Source organism: Lissotriton helveticus, chromosome 7 (genome assembly GCF_964261635.1).
Source record: "Lissotriton helveticus chromosome 7, aLisHel1.1, whole genome shotgun sequence".
NCBI lineage: Eukaryota > Metazoa > Chordata > Amphibia > Caudata > Salamandridae > Lissotriton > Lissotriton helveticus.
Window position 1 is genome coordinate 1,163,908,161 of NC_136068.1, and position 23,174 is coordinate 1,163,931,334.

Here is a 23,174-nt window from a genome sequence, read left to right on the forward strand (position 1 = left end):
GGGAGAGGGGGCACAAGGACACAGAAGAAAGAACGAGGCAAAACAATAGGCAAGATAACAGTGAGCAGGGGCACAGAGGACTTACTCGGCAGCAGTGAGGCACTAGCGGGGTAGCGCCACAGGAGGACCGTGTGGCGGCTGGGGGGGCGACCTACCTGCTGGCAGGGTCAAAGGTTGCTCAATCAAATCTGCTCATCAAGTGTGAACTAATATTTATTTATTAAGACATAACTAACATTGTGATGTTTTCAAAAGAATTTTGAAACTGCACCGTAAAAGCATGTAGGAGTAACATAACATATTTAGAGTTCTAAAGCTGTATTGTAAAAGCATGCAGAAGGGTTGCAAACTGGTGAAATTGAGTCATTTATGTCATGAGAGAGAAACTTATTAATGTAATGTAAAATATTAGTGTGATAAATAAAATTGCAAATCATAATAAAGACAAATTGATTATGAAAAGGCATAAAGTAAAATGAATCTTTCTTTCATTAGTTTACCTGAATATGTAAATCTTGATAAGTAGTGCTTGTTTATACTCTTAGAAATCGTAATTAGACTATGCTTTTAAGATTAATGAAATGATACTTATATAATTTTCTTATATTTTCTTAATTTTTTCTTAGACGTCTGTTTGATAATCGTGTGTTTATTTTTTAGAAAATGAAGATTTTGTGGTTTTTCATGCAGGCCCCAAAGCCTGTTAGTATATTTGACCAAGTATAGGCCTCAGGAAAATTTATTTTGTCCTTCATTATTTCCGGAATGCTGATCAAATTGTTTTAGTTATGAATGTTTATCACTAAAGTTTCTTTCCTACGGTTAGAGTATTCTCTCTATGAATAATTGTATCAACATAGTTGCAAGCTAAAAAGGAAACAAGTGTATGGATATGAAGAGTTTCAATGTGCTTCTTATTTCCGAGGTGACTAGATATTTTGCATCGATCACACCACGGGTCCTAACCAATAGAAACCTGTAGAACTGTGAAGAGGTTACATTTGGGGGCTGGCCTTGTGAACATTTTGAGGTATAACTACCCTGTGGGAAAAAGGTTGTGTGCTCCTGCTGCTCCTCTGGCTGCTGTTTATTTATTCCTCGCATATCTTGGGCATGACATGTCGTCAGTATGAACTCTGACTTTCCCTTACCCGAACTTTCTTGATTTTCTTGTGTAGTTTATCGGCTGGTGAAGTTGCATAGGCTAATACCTTTCGGCTGAAGGGTTAGCTAATTTCTGACTACTGCACTCTGTGCTTTAGTTCATTGATTCTTAGGTTTGTGTAAAGCACACTTTGCATACTGAATTCTTTTCTCTCTTTCACTTTCCCCTCACGCCAGTTTTTGCTATTTTGCTTTGTACTGTGATTTATTGAGATTTTATCTGTATTCATTTGAAATAACCAAAGTATTAATAATTCTATTATGTTGTTGTGCATAGACCATTCTTTTGAAGTTAGATAAAGGTAACTTGATAAGTGTTTGTCTCATTTCTAATGACGACATTACTGACACGGAATTGGTTTGATTATTTTTGATAGATAGGCATTTCTTTATAACAGGTCCTCATCAAGGAAAGACTTCAGTCTCTAATTACCTGAGTCCCTTTTAGCTATTACAAAGATCTATAGGAGGACCTCATATTATAAGTGGTTGTAAAGTTTACATGGGCCCAAACTCTTGGTTATAGTGAATTATTCATGTTCTTGGTATTTTAGATGATTTGTGAAGGATTACAGAAATTTTCACCGCTTTCGCTGGATCTCTACAGACCAATCTCCCTGCTTCCACACCCTGTTAAGGTATAAGAGAAAATGTAGATTTTTCACAGCCTGGTGGGCAGAAAATCTGGATTTTATTAAGGACACAGAGGCTAAGGTTATGCAATCTCCTTTTAGTGCCCGCTCACAGCAGCAAGAATGGAAAGAATAAAGAACTTTTAAAACATTACAGTCCAGTATATAACACAGTAGCAAGCAGACATCTTCCTTTTTCCTACGCTGCGAACAAGATAAATCCAAATGTAGAACTATATTCCAAAGTAAAATGCTTCTCGAAGGACAAACCATAAATAAGAGTCCAATCTTTATTAGTCTAAAAGAAAATATAAATATATGAGGTTTATCCACCCTGGTGAGAATATGTGGTGGGATAATCTTAGCCTTTGTTTCCTTAATAAAGTCCAGATTTTCTGCCCACCAGGATGTGAAAAATCTACATTTTATGGCAAAACGCGGAGACTAGCATTATGCAAATTTAACACATTATTAATTACATTAGTCTGAAATAACAACTTTAAAACATATTTTAATTCAACCAATCTGCCACTCTCAAAATGTCCTGCATTGCGCCTACCAAAACGAAAGCCTTAGAGGCTGGTGCACCCCTGAGGGAGTGCGCTACAAACTTAGAAACATCCACACCAGCTTCTCTCGTCACATCTTTTACCCATCTTGCTAAGGTGAGGGGAGAACATGGGCGTCCGCAGGGGGGGGCAAGGAGTGGCGCTTGCCCCCCCCTGGAGCTCCCCTCCTTGCCCCCCTGCCAGGGCCGGCTCTAGGGCGGTGTGACTGGTGCCATTGCACTGGGTGCTGGCTTCCTGGGGGCGCCCTGCTTACATCTTAATTATGATTTTAAAAGCACCTGCTGCACGTTCCTTTCCTCCTGCAATTAAGGGGCCTCACAAAAATGTCAAGATAACTCCTGTGATTAATGTTCTTCCTGGCCAGAGATCAGAGTTTTGTGCAGTTGAGGTTTTTGACTTATGTGAAGGTAGTACAGAGGGTTAATATGCCTGCTGCAAAGAACGTGTATCAAGTAGATTAAAGAGTGCATTTAATGTAAATAGATCAGCAGGTTACTGCTTTTAAAAGAGCTATCCTTTTCTGACTTGCAATTTATAACTTAAAGTCCTAATATAGAATAGTGAGGTATTAACTTTCATCATAGAAGTGCATACACTCTGCTAAGTATAGAACATTGATTAATGTTGCAAAAAGGGTTAATTTGGGTAGAAATGGATTCTTATTATTAAAGAAAACTCCCAACTATGCTGTTTCTTTTTCGACTCTGAGTTTGTGCTTCTCCACACCAAGCACTCCTAAACTATACTGCCTACCAGTATGGATGACATGTGACTCCTACACTTTTTGGGGCATATCACGAACGGCCAGCGATATTTATCGCTGGCCATGTGTAGCGTGAAAAAAATTAATGGCGCATATCGCCTTATTCTATTGCCTGGTGAGTGCACTATCAGCAAGGCGCATCCCCAAGCGATAGAAATCCAGTAAAAAGCGGCGGAAAGAGTCGAAATCGCCGGACTTCCAGCGATAGAAAACCGCGTTAGGGAAAACCTAATCTATAATGGGAGACGTGGACTCAGCATAACAATCCATATCCCATTATAGATATGGCTTAGTAAGGAAAATAGCAGGCGTTACAAACCGGCGAAAAACCCGGTTAGCGCTGATTATATAATCGCTATGTGTGTTAGCGATACACTTGAAAATAGAGAGAATCAGGGTTACTGATGATATCCCATGTTGTTTCACGGGACACGCCTCCCTTGCATCTCATTAGCGATGCAAGGCGATGCGATGTTGAAACCAGCGCTAATCGCATTGAACACATGTTAGCGTGTTCTTGCAAATAAAGCAATATTTTTATCGTCGCATTTCGTCCGAAAACTGACACAAACGCGACGATAAAAATATCGCTAGGCTTTGATAATATGCTCCTTTGTCCTTTGACTTATGTAACATTTCCTATACACTGATTTACACAAGTATGATTGATTGTCTGTGTAATGTGTGTGTGATGCAAAGTGCTCTGACATACTTTAATGGTATGAGGAGCGCTATATAACGAATTCAATGCATCTGAGAAAGAGTGGTTATGGAGACTTGGTCACTGTTAAAGGGTGCTAGTGAGAGAATCCGTGGTGGAGGTGGTCATTGGGTGCGCCAACTAACATTGTTGCACTGGGTGCCACCAGCACTAAAGCCGGCGCTGCCCCCTGCAGATGCCCATGCCACTATGCATTCCACATGGTGCTCCAGCCACGGTTCCTCTCCAGCTCACACTCTCTGTTCTATTCTGAAGCTCCTCTGCATTTTAGTGCTCAGTAGGACAAGACGTGGGCTTCATTTTCCTGCACCGTCCCTTTGGCACTTTCTTCTAGGTGAACTCCTGTGCATCTCATCGCACGTCACATCTAGACAACACCTGGAGACTCTGCTCTTTTCTAGATCCTTCTGAGTACCCTCTGCCCCCCCCTCCATCTTATAATTTAGTCAGAAGCGCCAGGAGACCTCGGACTTTATAGCGTGCTCTGACACAATAACAAGATTGAGGCAAAGTCTTTTCAAATAATTATTGGATTATAGTGATGGACTGCCTAGAACAGTTGCTGTTAAGTAAATTACTAAGCAGAAAGAATAGTCACATTTGAATAAAAGAGTAGCGTCTGCCTCTTGCTCTGGTGTTGTTTTTGTCCTCAGGTTGCTCCCCGCCCCGTCTCACCTCTCTGAGAGCCAGTGCCCCCTTTGACCCTCTACCTGCCGGCCACCCCCTCCCCCGCCTCTTCTCCTGGTTCACACCTTGGTGCTTTCACACTTAACGTCACCTCCAGCTCGCATTTTCAGAGAGGGCCCGGGCTCCCTATCACTGACACGAGGAGAAGGAAGAGAGAGGGAGGACAGAGGAAGACTTGGTGGGGTCGGGTGGACGGATACGGTGGGGGTGAGAGTGAACGAAGAGGGGGGAAAGAAAGAGAGAGAGAAGCACTGGGGAAAGAGAGACCGAGAAGTAGGGAGGAAGGAAGCTGAGAGAGCAAGTGGAGGGGGAGTGGGGGGTCTGGGTGAGGGAGAGCAGCTTTCAGAGTAGTGAGACCTGTGTTCTAACTCCGCCAGTGAAGACAGCAGGTCCAAAGGAGAAAGAACCAGACCAGACAGAGTAGGTCCAGGCAGTGTGCATGGAGGCAGGCTTGGTGGGTCCGGAGGAGGGACAGGGCTGGCAGAACAGCTCCAGAGAAGGGCGAGCAGAACCGGACCGGGCGAGCCGATCCGGACCAGCAGATCCTCCCTGAGCAGGGAGACTGCGCAATACACAATCAGAATGTAGTGTTCAGCTTTTGGGGTGCCAGGGGGTAACTTGAGGGTTCAGAGTGGGTGAGGGTTTTAAGGTGCCAGGGAGTAATTTTAAGGTTCACGGTGGGTTAGGGATTGGGGTGCCAGGGGGATCATTTTAGGGTTCAGGGTGGGTATGGGTTTTGGGGTACCAGGGGGGGTAATTTTAGGGTTCAGGATGGGTACGGGTTTTGGGGTGCAAGGGGGGAAATTTTAGGGTTCAGGGCGGGTATGGGTTTTGGGGTGCCAGGGGCACAATTTTAGGGGTCAGGGCGGTATGGGTTATGGGGTGACAGGGGGGTAATATTAGGGTTCAGGGTGTTTATGAGTTTTGGGGTGCCAGGGGGACAATTTTAGGGTCAATGTGGGTATGGGTTATGGATGCCAGGGGGGTAATTTTAGGGTTTGGGGCAGGTATGAGTTTTGGGGGGGCAGGGGTAATTTTAAGGTTCAGTGTGGGTATGGGTTTTGGAGTGTTTGGGGGTAATTTTAGGGTTCAGGGTTGGTATGGATTTTTGGGAGCCAGGGGCGTAATTTTAGGATTCAGGGAGGGTATGAGTTTTGGGGAGGTGGGGGAATTTTAGGGTTCAGGGTGCGTATGGGTTTTTGGGTGCTAGGGGGTAATTTTAGGGACCAGGGCAGGTATGGATTTTGGGGTGCCACAAAAGAAAGAGATGGCTGTGGCACCCTATGGTGTATGAGATCATATGCGGTCTGCTTCCTGCCCCCCATGGCTCCTCCTGTGCCCCAGTGTTTCTTGTGCCCCACCTGGCACACATCATGTCCGAGGATGGTGATGATGTTTATATTTTGCCCCCTCCTGGAAAAATTTCTGCGGACGCCCATGGGGGAGAAGCACCTTTATGAGGCCATTTGTGTGAGATTAGCAGTTGCACGACACCATTCCTAACACTTTCACTTCTTTTTTGTATTCTTTTCGGCATTTAACCATAAAGAGCCTTGGGTTTCCTTGTAAGTAAAGGTAGAATACAGTGGTTGATAAAGTGTTTGTTCTTCTTTTAATATAGAAACAACCCCCTTCGGGTTGGTATGCTTTGCTAGTAACATCTAAAGGTCTTACAACTGAGGTGCATCTAAAAGATACCAGACAGAGCAGAATTGTCAGTTTGCAAGAAAGGTGTTTTACTTATAAAGAGGAGTTATCACCCCAGTTTTCAAGTACTTGTAAGACAACTTTAACATCCCACAATGAGGGGTATTTTACAGTGGGTGGTTTTAGAACTCTCATGCTTCGAATTATTTTCCTTGTTAGTACATTTTGGCTGACAGGTATGCCATCTACCAAACAGTGTCCAGCTGAAATGGCTGACCTATAGATGTTTACTGTTCTGTAGGAAAAACCTGATCCAAACAACTCCATTAAGTAGTTAATTATGCTACTAACTAAATCAGTTGAAACAGGAGGGAAACCCCATTGAAGACACCAGCGAACCCATTTGTTCCAAGCAAGTCAATATGCTTTCTTTGCTCCAGAAGCCCATGACTCTGATATGAGTCTATAAGCATCATCCGAAACCCCTGTGATTTTCAACTGTCTGCTGAAATCCTCCAAGTGATCAGTGTGAGAAAACCCTCCTGCACATGAGGGTGAAATTCTCCCCTGGGCCTAGAATTAAGGTCTAGTAATTCGGTATTAGTAATGGGAACTCTATTGTCATTTCTAGCATTATCGGGAATCAAGTCTGTGATCTCCAGAGTGGGGATATCACTACTATGGTTTCCTTGCATCTGCGTGTTTGCAGGAGAACTCTTGGTAGCATGGCAAACTGTGGGAAGGCATATGCTGTTAGGCCTTTCCAATTCTGCAGGAAAGCTTCTACACCAGAAGCTGGGGGGTCTGGTTAACTGTGTGTTCAACCTGACTCAACGAGATCTATCCCGAATGGACCCCATTTCTGTTGGATACTGAAAAATACTCCTCTGCTCAGTATCCAGTTGCTGGAATCCCTAAAGTTGTGCAAGAACTAATCTGCCACACCATTGCTTAGCCCAGGAATTTGTTCCGCTACAACAGAGATTCCTTTGCTCAGACAATAGCCCTAAAAGTCCCTTGCTAAATCTGCCAGATCTTTCGAATGTGGTCCACCCATCTTGCTGACATACCTCTCTGCTGATATGTTGTCCATACAGAGCATTACACAGCACTTCATTATTCCCTGTATAAAACAGAGTGCAGCAAAGGAACCTAATAACAATGCTAAGCAAGTGATATGTAACTTCCTGTCTTGAGTTGTCCAATGACCCCTGGTGGACGAGTTCCCACATCTCCCTCCCCATCCTTTTAAACTTGCATCTGATTCTATTACCAGTTCAGGTTCCTCCCTGAAAATTGCCCTCTCGTTCTATGCTTCTGCATTCTTCAGCCATCATAGTAGTTCCTTCCTTGACTCGTGATCCAAGGACAGCATTTGCAAATATGAAGGATATTTTCACTAGCACTTTAGTTTGAGTCTCTGTAGGGCTCATTTGTATAGCGGTCCAGGGAATATTGCCTGAATCGTTGAAGATAGCAGGCACAGTATCCTTTCTCATGTCCTTAATGATGTCTCCTTTTCCTTTAATACCTTTCTCAGTAATTTGCGTAGACTTTTTAACTTTTCCCTTGGTAGTCACAGTTCTGTTTGAACTGTGTCTGCAATAAACCCCAGAAACTGAGGGGCATATTTACAAGCCACTATCGCCACAGGAATGTCACTTTTTACTACATTCTTGTGGCGATGGGGATTTGCCCTGTTTACAAGGCAGCGTTAACCCACTTAACGTGGCTTTAAGCTGCCTTTTAAATAAGGCACCCTTTCATGCTCTGCTAAGTGTGAAAGGCGAGGGCAATGGCTGTTGTGTGGGTGTTCCATCACAACACCCATTGATCCTGACGCTGCTCCCTATTTACAAGGAAGTTGTAACTAGAAGGCAGCGCCAGAATTAAGACCAGGGAAAACCTTGTCTTACCCTGGCACAACAAGGAGAAATATTTAATTTCTCCTCGGTGTTCCTGTTTTCATGTGTGCTGCGTTGTGCAGCACACATAAAAACAGAAAAAAGCCAATGATTGTTTCTGTACAGGAAGGTCCCACTTCCTGCACATAAACAATATATTTTTTTAAATAACGTTTTGCAACTTCTATGTGTGCTGCATTAAGCAGCACACATAGAAGTTACAAAACAGCATTTAAAGATTGTTTATGTGCAGGAAAGGGGACCTTCCTGCACATAAACAACCTTCCCCTGCATGCAGACACCCTTGCACTGTGGTGCAAGGGTGCCTGTGTTGGCGCAAGGCTGCTAAGTGTAGCACCAGAACAGGGGCAAACGCAGGGCTATACAATATTCTTGTAAATATGGTGCAGCCTTGCGTTTCGGAAGTGGCGGAGTGAGGCATTAAGCCAGGAAGGCTAACGCCTCACTCCGCCGCTTCCCTTGTAAATATGCCCCTGATTGTCCTGTGCTAGGGTTAAGCATGATTTATTCTGATTTATTATGAAGCTTAGTTTTTCTAGTAACTGAATTGTCCAGTTTTTGTGTCTTATTACAAGTTCTCTGGATTACCCCATTATTAGGATATTGTCCAGGTAAATTATTAGTCTTACTCCCCTTGCCCAGAGTCAAGCCGCTAATGGGAGTAGTACTTTTGTGAAGCACCTAGGTGCTGAGAAAAGGTCAAACGGGAGACTTGATAACTCAAAAAGTCTGCCTTTCCAAGTGAAAAGGGGGGATTTTTTAATGAGGAGGCAAAATTGGAATGGTTAAGTGTGCATATTTGCGGTCTAATCTTGTTAACCAGTCCACTTTTCTTAAATTGTCCCTTAATAAGTAAATCCCTTCCATTTTAAAGTGGCACTAGACCACCCATTCATTTAGTTCAGGGGTCTCCAACCTTTTCTGTAGTGAGAGCTAATTCTGCTCACGGAAAGTCCTGCTGAGCTACTAGCATATTTTATCACTGTAAAATGCTGATGATATGTATTAACATTACACTATGACCACCCTAAGCACAATTATCAGTAGTAACCACCCACAAATTCCAGGTGAAGTTATCAGCAGAATGCTAGGGAAACGTTTATCAATTAAATGCTTGTAATCAAGTAAAATTCAAATCATCACATGCTGTGTGCCACAAAGGGTATTACAACAGCAGTAAGTCTCCCGAACTCAAATTGAATTATCATTCAGCTAGCAACTTTAAATGTGTTTTAGAATAGCAATATTTTGTCATCATTAGCATATTATTTTTTGAAAATATACAGATTTTGCTATCAAAATCCCTTTACACTTTGAGCAATCAAACTCAATTTTCCAGAAAAAAACCTTTTCTAAAAAAGCATATTTTTTTCCTTTAAAAATCAAATCAGTTTTCAGCGTTAGAAAATGCACAGTCCCTAAACATCAGCTTTTAGTTTTCATTGATTACCGCCATGTAAAAATGCCTCTCATGGACAAATTATGCTTCAAATACCCAGGTATTGGAATCATAGGCCATGCTTCCTCACCATAACACTAAGAATGCCAATAATGCCCACTATTAAACCAGGGCTATCACTGTGCCACAGCTGGATGCCCAACATATATCAGTTATGGTCATTGTTATGGGAGAAGCGGTTGCCACTCTGTCAGGAATGGCTAGAAGCAGGCCAGAAATGCTCTTATTATATCAGTGATGGCAGCAAGTATGTAATTACTAGACTTGTATGCCCAAAATAGTAAAGGACGAAAATATTATGGCCATGGCACAATTATACCATGAATGGGCACAATTGCGTCAGAGATAATACTCTTATGATGGAGACCAGCATACAGATTTGGCAGTCCTTGACACTAGGGGTAGATTTAAGGAATCAACACTGTTTATTTGGGAAGGACACTATGTCACACACCCACACAAAAATGAATGTGATGCTTTTAATTTTCTGTGCCCTGGATGCATACTCTCTTCTCCTCAGCTCTTTTGGTAGATCATGCTCCCAACCAACACATTTTCACTCTAGTTCTTGCAGTCACACCCTTTGGTGGGTCAGCCCTGGTTACTGCTGCTACTATTCTTTGATGTCACACACAGTGTGACTGATCGAGCAGGGCGGAAAACATGGCCAATCTCCTTCTTAGGCAGATTTAAAGTGGATAAGGATGGTTCCCGTGGCAGACCCATAGGCCAACGCTGCAGCTTCCACATGCTTCAACACCCTCCCCATACTCAGCAAGATCTTCAAATGGACCCACCTTCCGAATCCAGGAAGACCGTCACCCATGCACTCATCACTAGCAGGCTGGACTACGGGAATGCCCTCTATGCCGGAATCAACAAATCTCTACTCCATAAACTTCAGACTGTCCAGAACGCCGCAGCCAGACTCATCCTCAGCATCCCACGACAAGACCACATTACCCAGCATATACGAGCACTCCACTGGCTCCCCATCGAAAAAAGAGCGACCTTCAAGCTACTCAAACACACCTATAAAGCCCTTCACAACACTGGACCCCAATACCTCAACAAAAGAATCTCCTTCTACACCCCCAAAAGAAACCTCTGCTCCGCTGACCAGGCCTTGGCCGAAAACCCGTGCATCCACAGAACTAGAACAGGAGGCACACCCTTCTCCTACATCATGGCCAAGACCTGGAACAAACTCCCCCTCGGCATCAGATGAAGCTCCACACTGAAAGCATTCAGGAAGAGCCTCAAGACCTGGCTTTTCGAATGACCTGAGCTGCCCAAATCCCCCCCACACACTCCACCAGCACCTTGAGACCCTCACAGGTGAGTAGTGCCCTCTATAAATCCCTGATTTATTGATTGATAGGCCACCACAGTGTGTGTTTGAGTGTTATCAACAGGCCCTGCCTTTGGTTTGGCTGTCTATAACTCTTAAGGGTAGTGAAATGAGCAGTGCTGCCTTCTTTATTATACACAGAATCTCGGAGATTGACTTGTTTTGGCTTCACCTCTGAGAGCTACTTTGAGGGTGCTGGTGAGCTACCAGTAGCTCCCGAGCTACTGGTTGGTGGCCCCTGATTTAGTTCCTTGAGTTTTATAACAGGTCGCATTCCTTTGTCCTTCTTTTTTCTATAAGGAAAATGTTGCTGATAAACCTACCCCAACATCGTATGCCTCCCTGATGGACCCCTTTGTTAGTAAATCCTCAACCTCTTTTGTGACTAATTTTGAATGTTCTTGAGAAAAGGGTATTTCTCTGGGTGTTTTGTCTTGATTGAGGTATCTATAAATTCCAGTTTGCATCACTTGACAGTTTCCAAGACCCAAGAGTCCTGTGTCACTATCTTCCAATTCCCACAAAACTATGCCAATGTGCTCCCAACCTTTATAGGCTTATCTAAAAGGTCTCTGGTAGGACTTAGCTGTTGAAAATCCCCTGTTGTGGGGTCTTTGTCTTTGGAGGTAGAGATTTTGATAGAGCCCATAGCTAGATTGTTGGTACAATTGGTTGCCACGTCCCATAAAGGGTCACTGAGGAGGGGAGGCCTCGGCTGGTGAACCGACCCCTCGTTCTCCCGTCCTTTGCAAAAACCCTAGCGACCAAAAGTTTTTTTTCAACCTGTTTTTGGGATTTCTGAATGGAACTAAATATCCCTGCGTATTTCGCCCTCTCCTATATAAAATCGTCCCCGAAGAGCTGGCCCCGCTTCCTTGTTTGCCAATTCCAGAAGATTGGGGCCTAACTTAAGGAGTATGCTCTTCCTTCTTTCATTAGAATGAGCTGTATTTGTGTTTCCTAGGAGGCATTTAACAAATAACCATTGTGACAAAAGGAATAGCCCACTGAGCTATCCACATAAAGTACAGTTATGTGATCTGCATATTACACATTTTTTGAAATAGCAATATTAGCCCTCTGCGCTACTTTATGATGTCAAAACTGCCACTAGACAAAACTCCATTTCTGTCTCCAGCAGAAACATTAACCACAAGAATTATTGTGACATTTTCTTTATTGCTTGAAGACTGCTGGACACGCAATGAACTCTGCAGTAGGTGCTTTTAATCTCAGAAGATATTTCAAAACACTGTCGCACCACCCTAAAGCCATCCATGGCAGCACGTCTTAGAGAGTTACACATTTGTGGTGCAAGGCAAGTAATTGATTTTTGGGTTGGTGATTAATATTTTATTGGGTGTTTTGGGGCAGCTTTGCATTGAGGGAATTATGATTGTTAGTGCAAAACACTGCCCTAAAGGAAAGGGACCGTCTTTATGGTTTGCTCAATTTTGTATGGGGTTGTCTTTTGATAGGGTGGATTTTTGTTCAAGTGTTTTTTTTACAGTATTACATTATTAGTTCTGGTGTTTCTGCTACATAGCTTAACATTTAAATATTTCCTCATAATGGCATGCATGGAATTGTGTTTCATGATTGAGTTTACTAGATTTTCTACATTGGATATGTATTTTTGTGAGTAGTGAATGTTATAACGTCCGGAAAATTAAAATATACTGCCATGCTCAAGTGCAGTGCGAGAAAAGGATCACTAGTTTGAGAATGACACAATAACACCTCGTACTGGGCGATAAATGTAATTCCTGGGAGTATTGGAGTCATATTACTAACTGTACTCTGTCCAGGTACAAGTTCCATCAGCTCTCTTCCTGGTGTAAGAGTCAATGCTGGTCACTCTTGGATGATAACAGGATGGAAAGCGAACTACAAGACCTAGCTCCCAGGAAAAAAAGAAGTGGCACAATGGTATAATCATCTCTTGGCAGCAACAGATAGAAAGATGGAGCAACCATACAGAGTCTGGGTGAATTACTTGCTGAGGGAAGACCTGGAAACCTTATGGCAAGTATCTCTAGATATTCTTTACCCCTTGATTAAATCTGCTGCACTCAGAAAAACCCACCTTTTCACACTCCACAGGATCTATTGGTCCCCACTTAAGATAGCCAAGATAAAGTGTGGTGGAGAAGCCAGCTGTCTGAGATGCGGCCATCAGAATGCAGATGATGCCCATGTCTTCATTTCCTGCCCTAAAATACAAGAATATTGGACAAATGTGGGTAAGACTATCTCCAGAGACCTGGGTAGCATTGTGGAGGTAAGGCCATCTCTCATAATATTTGGTTTTGCTCCTGCACAGGGGGGAGTATCAGACCTGACAGGGTCCCAACAAAAACTGGTGTTTTACTTAATATTGCTGGCCAGGATGGAGATCTGTAAATTGTGGCGCCAGACGATACCACCCACTTGGAATGCATGGTGGCATTCTGTTAGATACTTCAGAACGCTATGTCAAAGAGTAAATGTTTATAGAGAAAAGCCAGATAAGGGGCTGTTTTGGAATCTTTTGGATGATACAGCGTCTGGTTGGGTTTAGGGACAGAACGATGACCCAATGATTAAAACCTCTGGAAGGACCATAACAATTGTTAACCTTATTTAAGACTGTGAAGTGTATTGTATATATTTTAAAATGTTTTTATAAAAAATGTTGTATGAGTTGTCATCAAGTGTTATGATAAGTGTATTCACCTTACCTTTTGAAGGCCAGGTTTTGCATGTACTATCACCTAGTCATATGATCACGAGATTTTAAAGATGGTCTTAATTAGTGCGTGCATTTGTATTTAAAAAACACATAAAAGGAGGAAAAAAAGAAATAACTCTATTTTATAATCGATAATTGAATGCTTTTCCCATTAACAGCTGTTTTATCTAATCAATTCTAACCGTATTTTTGTAAATGCATTTATGACAAATTTGTTGAATAAAGCTGTTGAAATGGAAAAACCTCTGGTTAGCTCAGGTTGCATGTTATGGGTATCCCCTGTAAAGAACATCAGCTGAGAGTGAAACCACCAAGCTAATACGTATCAGAGGTGGTACAGGTCGAATGGGTGCTACAGCTATGGAGGTCATATGAGGTGAGAAAAAAAAATAACACCAGATATCTTTTCAGTATAGTGCAATAACGTTTTTTTTAATTATTTTTTTTAACTTTGTTTATTGAGTTTCAATATAACAAAAAAAGACATCAGAGAAATCTTTACATGCTTATATATCATACAGAGTGCAGAAGAGCCAAACGTTCGAAGGTCACACAAGCTCAAGGTGGTCGTAAATACAAGTACATTGATACGCAGAGCAGTCAAATACATAGCAGGGCAGGTACAACATTAATCCACAGTGTAAGCCAGCAGGTAGGAAGTAAAGTGGCCCCAGATGTCTTGTGGACGGGATGCACTGGGTAGCTCCTCCGCATAGCACACGAGTTGATCACAGCAGTATGTCACATCTTGTAGCCAGCGTGCCAATTTAGGCGCCGGGCGGCCATCCCAGTGCATCGAGACTCTGCGCTTCGCCAACTGTAGCGCCAGCGCCACAAGTTTGCGATTCACAGTTTTGATATGCGATACATGGCCCAACAAACAGACCCTCATATTACATTCAACTATCTCACCCACCATAGCGGACAACATAGTCGTGACCTTGCCCTAAAAGTCTGCCACCTTAGCACAGGCCCAGGCCAAATGTAGAATGTCTGCATTGTCAGCCCCACATCTTTTACAGCAATGCGAGTCTCGCAAACCAAATTTATACAATTGCACTGATGTATATTATACCTGATGAAGATATTTATAGTGAATGTATTTAAGATTACCGTTTGCAGCAAATTGACCCGTGAGGTGGCAACTCGTTTCCCATTCCTCTTCCATCAGCGGTTGTGGTAGGATTGCGTTCCATTTCGCTAGTGATGTGTCTGTAAGTAGTGCCTCATCGCGTTGCGATACTGTATACAATCGCGAAACCAGCTTCGTAGTGTTTTGTGCAGTGTATAGAATTTTAGAGTTGCCAGCGTTGGTGGCTCCGCTGGAAAGCTGGGATACAACATTTTCAAAGCTGCCCGTAATCTACTGTAAATAAAGGTCAGCATAGCTACATTCCCCCTATCCCCCATAAAGTCATAGAGTTGTAGAAACGTGCCATTCAGATATATATCACCCATAGTGTGTGCCCTAGCAGTGTGTAGAATACGAAGTGGACCTGTCTCGCCAGTGACCGATATGGCCATGTGATGGACTAAAGGCATCGCTGGTGCATATATTGGTAGCTTCTTAGCCTGACGCCCCAATCCGTGCCATGCCCGGTGTGTACACTTTACAGTGTCAATTTCGTCCCGGTCAAGAACTGTAGTGTTATTCACTACCATCGCTTTGAGAGGTATCGGATGTGTAGCACCCGCCTCTACTGCAACGTGTGGTGTGTACGGCGGGGCTTTTTGCCAATAATATGCATAGTGCGCCTGGGCACAAAGATAGTATAGCTGCATATCAAGTACAGCAAAACCGCACATTTTATACTGTTTTGTGAGTGTCTCCCACTTCGCTCTCGGCTTTTTGCCTCCTCATGCCAGCGTAATCAATAAGGACCATAGCGTAGATAAAAATTGCTGCGTGAGATGGAGAAGTATGTTCACAAAAAGTATAAGAACAGCGGCAACACTACCATTTTGATGAGTGCCACTCAATCTGCAAAAGTAAGTGGCAGCTTAACCCATCTAGCTACTTGATCTTCTAGCCGCGCAATGGCAGTACCGTAATTGGCTCTAATAACAACTTGGGGGTCCCTGTGAGCCCAGACACCCAAGTATTTAACTGTCTCAGTTATCCACGACAAAGGACATTCCAACTTGAATGGGGTGGTATTGTCCGTCAAGGGCAGCACAATCGACTTATCCCAATTTCTGGCAAGGCCAGAGTACCACTCAAACCGGATGTACTCACGAATCAGCTTGTCCATGGTGCATTGCTGGTTCACGCACGTACAAAACCATGTCATCAGCGTACATGGATACGGCCAATGGCCGTTGGAAAAACCGCAGTGCTGCATCAGCATGTCTTTGCCGCAAAGCTTCCATTTAGCCTCCCCCCTACCACTCTGCGACCTGGCCTCAAGGACTATTCAGCGCCATGATGCTCCTTCCGGAGCGAACGCCGCGCTCTATAAATACCCCTCCAAATATCCAAAAATATCCAAAAAGAATACAGGCCAGGGGCTCCATAACTAACGCAAATAGCAAAGGCGATAATGGGCACCCTTGCCTCGTGCCGCGCCTAATTGGTATTGTATCCGAGGTCTGGCCATTAACCCGTATGCGGGCCACTGGATTGGTATACAGTAATTTAATCCAGTTAGTATAAAAGTAGGGTGCTCCCATACGAAATAGCACCGCAAACATGTATGTCCAGGCAATAGAATCGAATGACTTTGCGGCATCCAGCAGGACCGCTGCCGCAGACATTTCAGGCTTCAGAAGTTGCAACACAGCAAATAGAGTCCTAAGTTGTGGGCAGTAGAGCGCAGTAGTGGTAGCGCACCCCACTCGCCTCCAGCCTAGCAGTGGGGTGCGCTACCAAACCCCAGCTTTGGGCCCAGCGAAAACCACCAAATATGCGGCTCCCCTGAGTTAGGGGAGACTTTTCCATAAGAGTTGTGTGGGGTTACTTTGTAGTCTACTTTAAGCATTTAACGCCAGATGATAGTGATGCTTTGGTTACTATCTGTGTGAGTCTGCACACTATCTGTGTGAGTCTGCACATTGGAGTGCAGCATATAGAGCAAGAGTAATTTCAAAACTACAGAGGGAGCATGACAAAAGAGTTGAGACACTGGGCACAATTCATGCAGATCTTACTTGGGGTAGGTGTGGCTTAGTCTTAAAGTACTCCAGGTATAATTCAGTAGTAAGCCAGCAGTACTACAAGAGTAATCCATGGTGAAAATCATTCTGAATCAGGCCCCCAGAATTCAAGTGACGCTTTCCCTACCTGAATGTTTTGGGAGGACAAAGAAAATTAAGGAACATTGGCTTGGAATGTAGAAATACCCTTCTGTTGAGCTTGTATATCCTTCCTGGTCGCGGTCAGTTAGAACCAGATGATCTGCGGTTTCCGTGTCTGAAGAACACTGCTGAACAACTGCAGAACTGCATTTTAACTGCTAGGGGCATCTTTATGGCTGAGGTTTGCTAGGGGTTTTTTGCTGGCAGCTGCCAATCAATTACATTCTTTCATCAAGGCATCTTCCTGAGAAGTTTGAGTGTCTGTGTTGGTCACAGTGTATGGTTTGTGTTCTATATTTAGTTTCACAGGTCACGTTCGCATTTGTGCGTGCTGCATCTTCCTGGTACTAGCCTTCAAGAAATCCAGGCTCCAACTCTTCAGAGCGGCCATGTTACTTGTGTGGGTGTGTGCCCTGTTAATATGCATCCTTAACTCCGCTCAGCCATGTCATAAGATGCTCTGGGGTTACAACTTGCATGGTGACTCTGATCCAATATGTAGCTGGTAATAAAGTAAAGTAGGCCGGGAAAAGAGAAAATAAATTAGGGCCTATTGGTGCTTCACATCAGCTGCATCAAGAAGGGACAAACCACGGCTTCTGTCTTAGTATTTAAAAACTAGGCCTTAACAGAGAATGGGCCCACATAAAGGTGTGGGGCCACGGAAAAGAGCCTGACTGCTCTCTCCAATGCTTTTTCAAAATATCAGAAAGGTGCACACAGTGACTGTTTCTGTCTGACGGAGGGTTGAGTCTCAGGCACTAAACAAACAGCAGCTGGCAGGCTAATTGTATGGCGCTTATAAATGCTTCAAAATCTTCGGCCTAACAGCTCCAGCAGTTCTAGCAATCTTTTATTTACGTTAGTTGCCTGATGCCACATCAAAATTTAAAATAATAAAAGTATACGTTCTGATGCCTTTCACACCACAGGTACTGAGAAATACTGTAGTTCAAGTGGCATTAAAAGTTAATGTTATGTGAACCCATGTTGCCTTGAGAAAACATGTGAAAGTGGTGTGGGGGCGGGCGGGTTCTTCTATAATTCAAAACCATGATCTGCCATCAGGAAAACAGTTTGAATGAATATGCTTTGATCTGGGGCGTCTGTATGGAGGAACCTTTTTCAAGTGTTGAATTGTTATCTATTTTATTCTCATGTGGTTACCGGTAAAGAATGATAATAGATGCCATCAATAAATTACTAACAGTTCACATTCACGTTACCGCAGTTAGTCACACACAATGCAGAATACTTGAACAAAGTGGTCCTGTAACCAAGGCTTGGAGAAGGAGGGGGGATCTCTACACACTCACTCAGTTATCTCAAAGACCAGTCGTACACGGAGGGCCACTCGCGTGACTGGGGTTGCAGAGCATTATAACGCAGCGTGCATAGTAGTCACTTAGAATTTCGACCCAAATTCTTGGAAAAAAAGTGCATCTAGACTTCTACGTTAACACCTATGTTTGAATATGCAGTCCTGCCAAGTACCACACATCGGTTGTTAGACGAAAGCATTTTAGTGTGGTACTCTGCATTACTGCACTAAAATGCAATGTCGCACTTATGCTGTGTGGCAGCTGGCACTCAAAGCCTAAAACTGAGTCTCTGCCAGCTCGCCGCCCATGGGTGACTGCGCTGCTCCCGCAGGCTTGGGGCTCGCAGCTGAGTTAAGGCTGCAGGCAGCCTTACTCAACTGATCTGATGTAAATATAATGGTCCTTATTTATGAAAAGTGACGCATCGCTGCGTGAAAACAGCGATGCGTCACTTTTCACTGCGCTCTCCCTGCGACATGATTGATGCGTCATATTTATAATATGACTCATCATGTCGCAAGGAGTTACAGATACGTCAGTATTTCTGACGTATCTGTAAGCGCAAAAGTCACGCATTGCTGGGGTGTGTCACAAAAGTGACGCAACTCCAGCAATGCGTCCTTTCACATGGGGAAAGCCCCATGTGAAAGGGCTTGCATCAGTCTTACGCCTGCTGTGAGGCAGGCGCAAGATTTTGACGCAACAGCGTCCTAAAAGTGACGCAGTGAAATCTCATAGATTTCACTGCGTCACTATTACGAGGCTTTTTGCGTGTGAACGCCCCCTTTGCATACATTATACCTGACGCAGGTATAATGTAGCGCAGGGGTTTACAAAGTGACGCATCTGCTTAGATACGTCACTTTGTAAATAGTGCGCATCAGGAGGCAAGTTTTACGCCGCCGATGCGTCACAAAAAGTGACGCATCGGAAGCGCAAAACTCACGCAAGGCCTCATAAATGAGGCCCAAGGCTCCTAGATTGAGGGCAGTACCACAAATTATTATGTCGCTGGTCGCAGGCCTCGCAGCTTTACCTGCTGCAGCTCACACCAGGCTGGCGTGTGCTGTCTGTGTCACCTGTTATTGCCCCCAGGCCGAATTCTATTGCCGGAGATGGAAAGGAGTCAGTCAGTGACGGAGCGCCCACCGGGACAGTCTGTCACTGGACGGCCCTGCCTTGGACTCACAGGAGTCAGAACAGCTATCTGGACAGACTATTGGAGGCGGACCGGGCAGCACACATGAGTTGCTGCGTCCTGCGGTGGCTTGCGGCCTGCGCGTACCTTCAGCCAGCCTTGCAGACCAGAGTCGCTGCCTGCAATGGAGCACCAAAAGCAGAAGGCCAGAATTAGTTAGGGTTATGGGAGCCCAATCTACTGCCTCTGAAGATGTCTAGGTTCTCATCAGCAGAAAATTGACATGCATACCTAGATGATGATAAGACAATAAGTTGACACACACTCTATTATCTATATAGCCGCGGGGAGGTGGCAGTCCCTGGGGCTGGTGGGGGGCGGGGGCGCATTCTATTAGTTATTTAGTCCCATAAAGGTGGCGATCCTCGGGGCTGCTGGGTCCCGAGTGGCCCCTTCATTATTCAGTTAATTGCCACCCAGAACCTGGGCCATTCGGGGGCCTAATTAAATGATGTCATGAGTGATTTCACTGACCATGTCATGAGTGATGTAATATGTGACATCATCAGCAGTACATTGGGGGGGCGCGAGTTATAGTTAGCTCAGCTAACTATAAAGGCTCAAGTTCTCTGGTTTTGTATGAGTAAAATGTCAACCTAACTATAACCTACCTGAAACCTGTGGTTTTTTCAGTGAATTTCTAAGGTTTTTTAAATGCTAATTCCTAACTATAACGTCCCTGAAACGTGTTTTTTTCAGGGAATTTCTAAAGTTTTTTAAATGCTAATTACTAACAATAGCGTCTCTGAAACCTCCTTTTTTTACTGTGAATATATATATATTTAAAAAAAAAAAAATATATATATATATATATATATATATATATATATATATATATATATATACATATATGTATATATGTATATATGTATCCAACAGAGCAGGTAAGCCCCAAAAACGAAGTAAAGCCACACGAAGTTTAATTGAAATTTGCATCCATTTCACAGCTTGCCAGCAGATAAACACACAACTGCAGTCTTCAAAAGTTAATGTCAGCCTGACGCGTCTCAGGATTTCCTCAATCCTTTCTTCAGAAGCAAAGTTCAAAGGAAATTAGAAAGCAGTTTTTCATCACGCACATTAATAAACATTTCAAACACCTGCCTCATTGGGCGTGCCATTTCGCAAGGCCTTCTGGTCATTGCAGTGCACCAAAACTCTTCCCTCGTGGGGCAGCCTCTGATGCCTTCAAATTTGAACTGTAATAAAGTTCCAAGTGGAGAGAAGTACCACACAAGGTGCTGCCTGCCCCGCTTTCCAGCAGTGAAATTCATGTCTCAAGACAGCACCATCCTGCATTGGCACTGCAATCTTCATATGGCGACTGCAAGCAGCAATTGTAAGCCTGCACGGACCCGCTTCCATATATATATATATTTTTTTTTTCACTGAAAAAATCATAGGTTTCAGGCACGTTATAGTTAGAAATTAGCATTTAAAAAATCTTGGAAATTCACAGAAAAAAACATAGGTTTCAGGGACGTTATAGTTAGTTGGACATGTCACTCGTACAAAACCAGAGAAATTCTGCCATTATAAGTAGTTCAGCTAGCTATAACCAGCGCCTCCGCAATGCACTGCTGATGATGTCACATATTACATCATTCATGACATGGTCAGTGACATCACTGATGACATCTCAAATTACATCACAGATGACATCATCCATGTGAAAATCTGATGCACCTCCTCACACTCTAATGTAACCTTTGATACACCCACTGCAAAATACAGACTTCCATTTTCGAAACCATTGACACACCAATACCAGTTACCACATGCGCACTCTGATTCCTAGGTCTACACACACATCCAGTCATTCACCCATACAATCACTCATACATGCAGTCACTCATCAATACAACACTATCATATGCACTCCTACACCTATACAAACACTCACACACCACCTCTCATCCAGAGTTACTCACACACCTAGTCAGCCATGAAAATAATCAATCACACTTCCATTTACTGACCTAAACAGTTATACACACACCACTTCACTTATTAAAACAGAAACAAACGCATACTTACTCTCTTATACAATCACCGATACAAGTACACACTCATCCATACAGCCACTCTCACAATCACTGACTCTCACGTATAGTCATTTATAATTTATATACTCCAACTCTCACATATCCTGCATTTTACATATGTAGTTACTTGTTCATATACCACTGACATACATCCATTCACTCACCTACATACCCTAAAACACACTCACCCACCCATACAGCTATTTCCACATGCACTCTTAAACTCGCACATAATAAATAAAGCCCCGGGGAGGTGGCGGTCCCTGGGGCTGCGGCCGCCGCAGACCCTCGCTAATAAATTGGCAGTGCCCCCCGGGACCTAGCCCACCCAAGGGCTTTTTAAATGAAGCGCGCTTCATTTTTTAAAATAATTTTGGCGGGATTCGCAACCCCATCGAGCTTTCTGCCAAAATTATAAAAACAAAAAAAATCTTTTTTTGGCCCTGTGGTCCTTGTGGGACCCCCTGAGCAGGCCTAGGGGACTAAGGTGTTTCTACCCTGCCCCCTTTTATTGTTTTTTGTTTTTTAACCTCTTTTTTCTGTTTTCATGTGAATCGGTTCTACCAAAACACAAGATGGCTGCCAACACTTCCTGGTTTGGTGTGTTGGCAGCCAATTAGAATGAAGCTCGTGGTCGGGAGGGTTCGCGAACCCACCGCTGCCCCAGATATCGAAACTTTTTCTTTTTCTAATATCTCAGGAACTACTGAACGGATTTACACCATTTAACAAAAAGGGCCCTTTCTGAACCAAGACCTACCTTTTTGCCAAATTTGGTGTAATTCCGTTCAGCAGTCCGGCACGTAGCTTTATCTAAAGTTTGCGTTTTTCTCAGCCCCTGCTTGATAAATCACCCCAAAACTTTTCAAGACAGGAGCTGAACGGAGCAGGTCATTAGTTTTGAAAAATGTGCGAAGATCCGTCAACCGGCGCCAAAGTTATTCGGAAAAGAAAAATGCTTTTTTGGAAACTAGGTCCTAACTATAACTACCTACTGGCGACCGCCAGTAGGTTATATATATAAATATATATATATCTATCTCTCTCAAACAACAATTCCAGCTACTTCCACCACAGCGCGGCGGCAAAGAAGGAGAAACGGACCACTTCCATAGGCAAGATGTTTTATTTAACCTTTTACATCCAGTACAGCATACAGCAGATGACGCGTTTCGGGCTCAAGAGCCCTTGATCACATAAAGACTGACTGAATTGTTACCATTTTTAAATGCTGCTTGGTATCCCGCCCATATAAAATGATCTAATCAGCTATAATCAAGCTAGAAAACAGACTTTACGATGTTTATACTTTCATTCATATGTTGCTTTCATAATTTCGTTATATTTACAAAATTAACCGCCATACAATGTAATTATTATATACAATGTAGACATTACGAATGTTAGAAAAATAAATAAACCATTTCTACCTACGATGATTTGAACAATTAATCCTGCATAATGCATTAATTTTTGTTTGGTAATTACACTCCAACTCCTCTGAAATAGAATCATGTGAATACCAACAGAATCATAAATGACCCCAACTTTTAAAATGCAATTTTCATTGAAATTGCGGCTGGAATTATATCTGGTTAAATCCGTTTACAATATTCAGGTAGAATACATTTTTCAGCTTGGTTACAAAATACATAATTTACGGGTA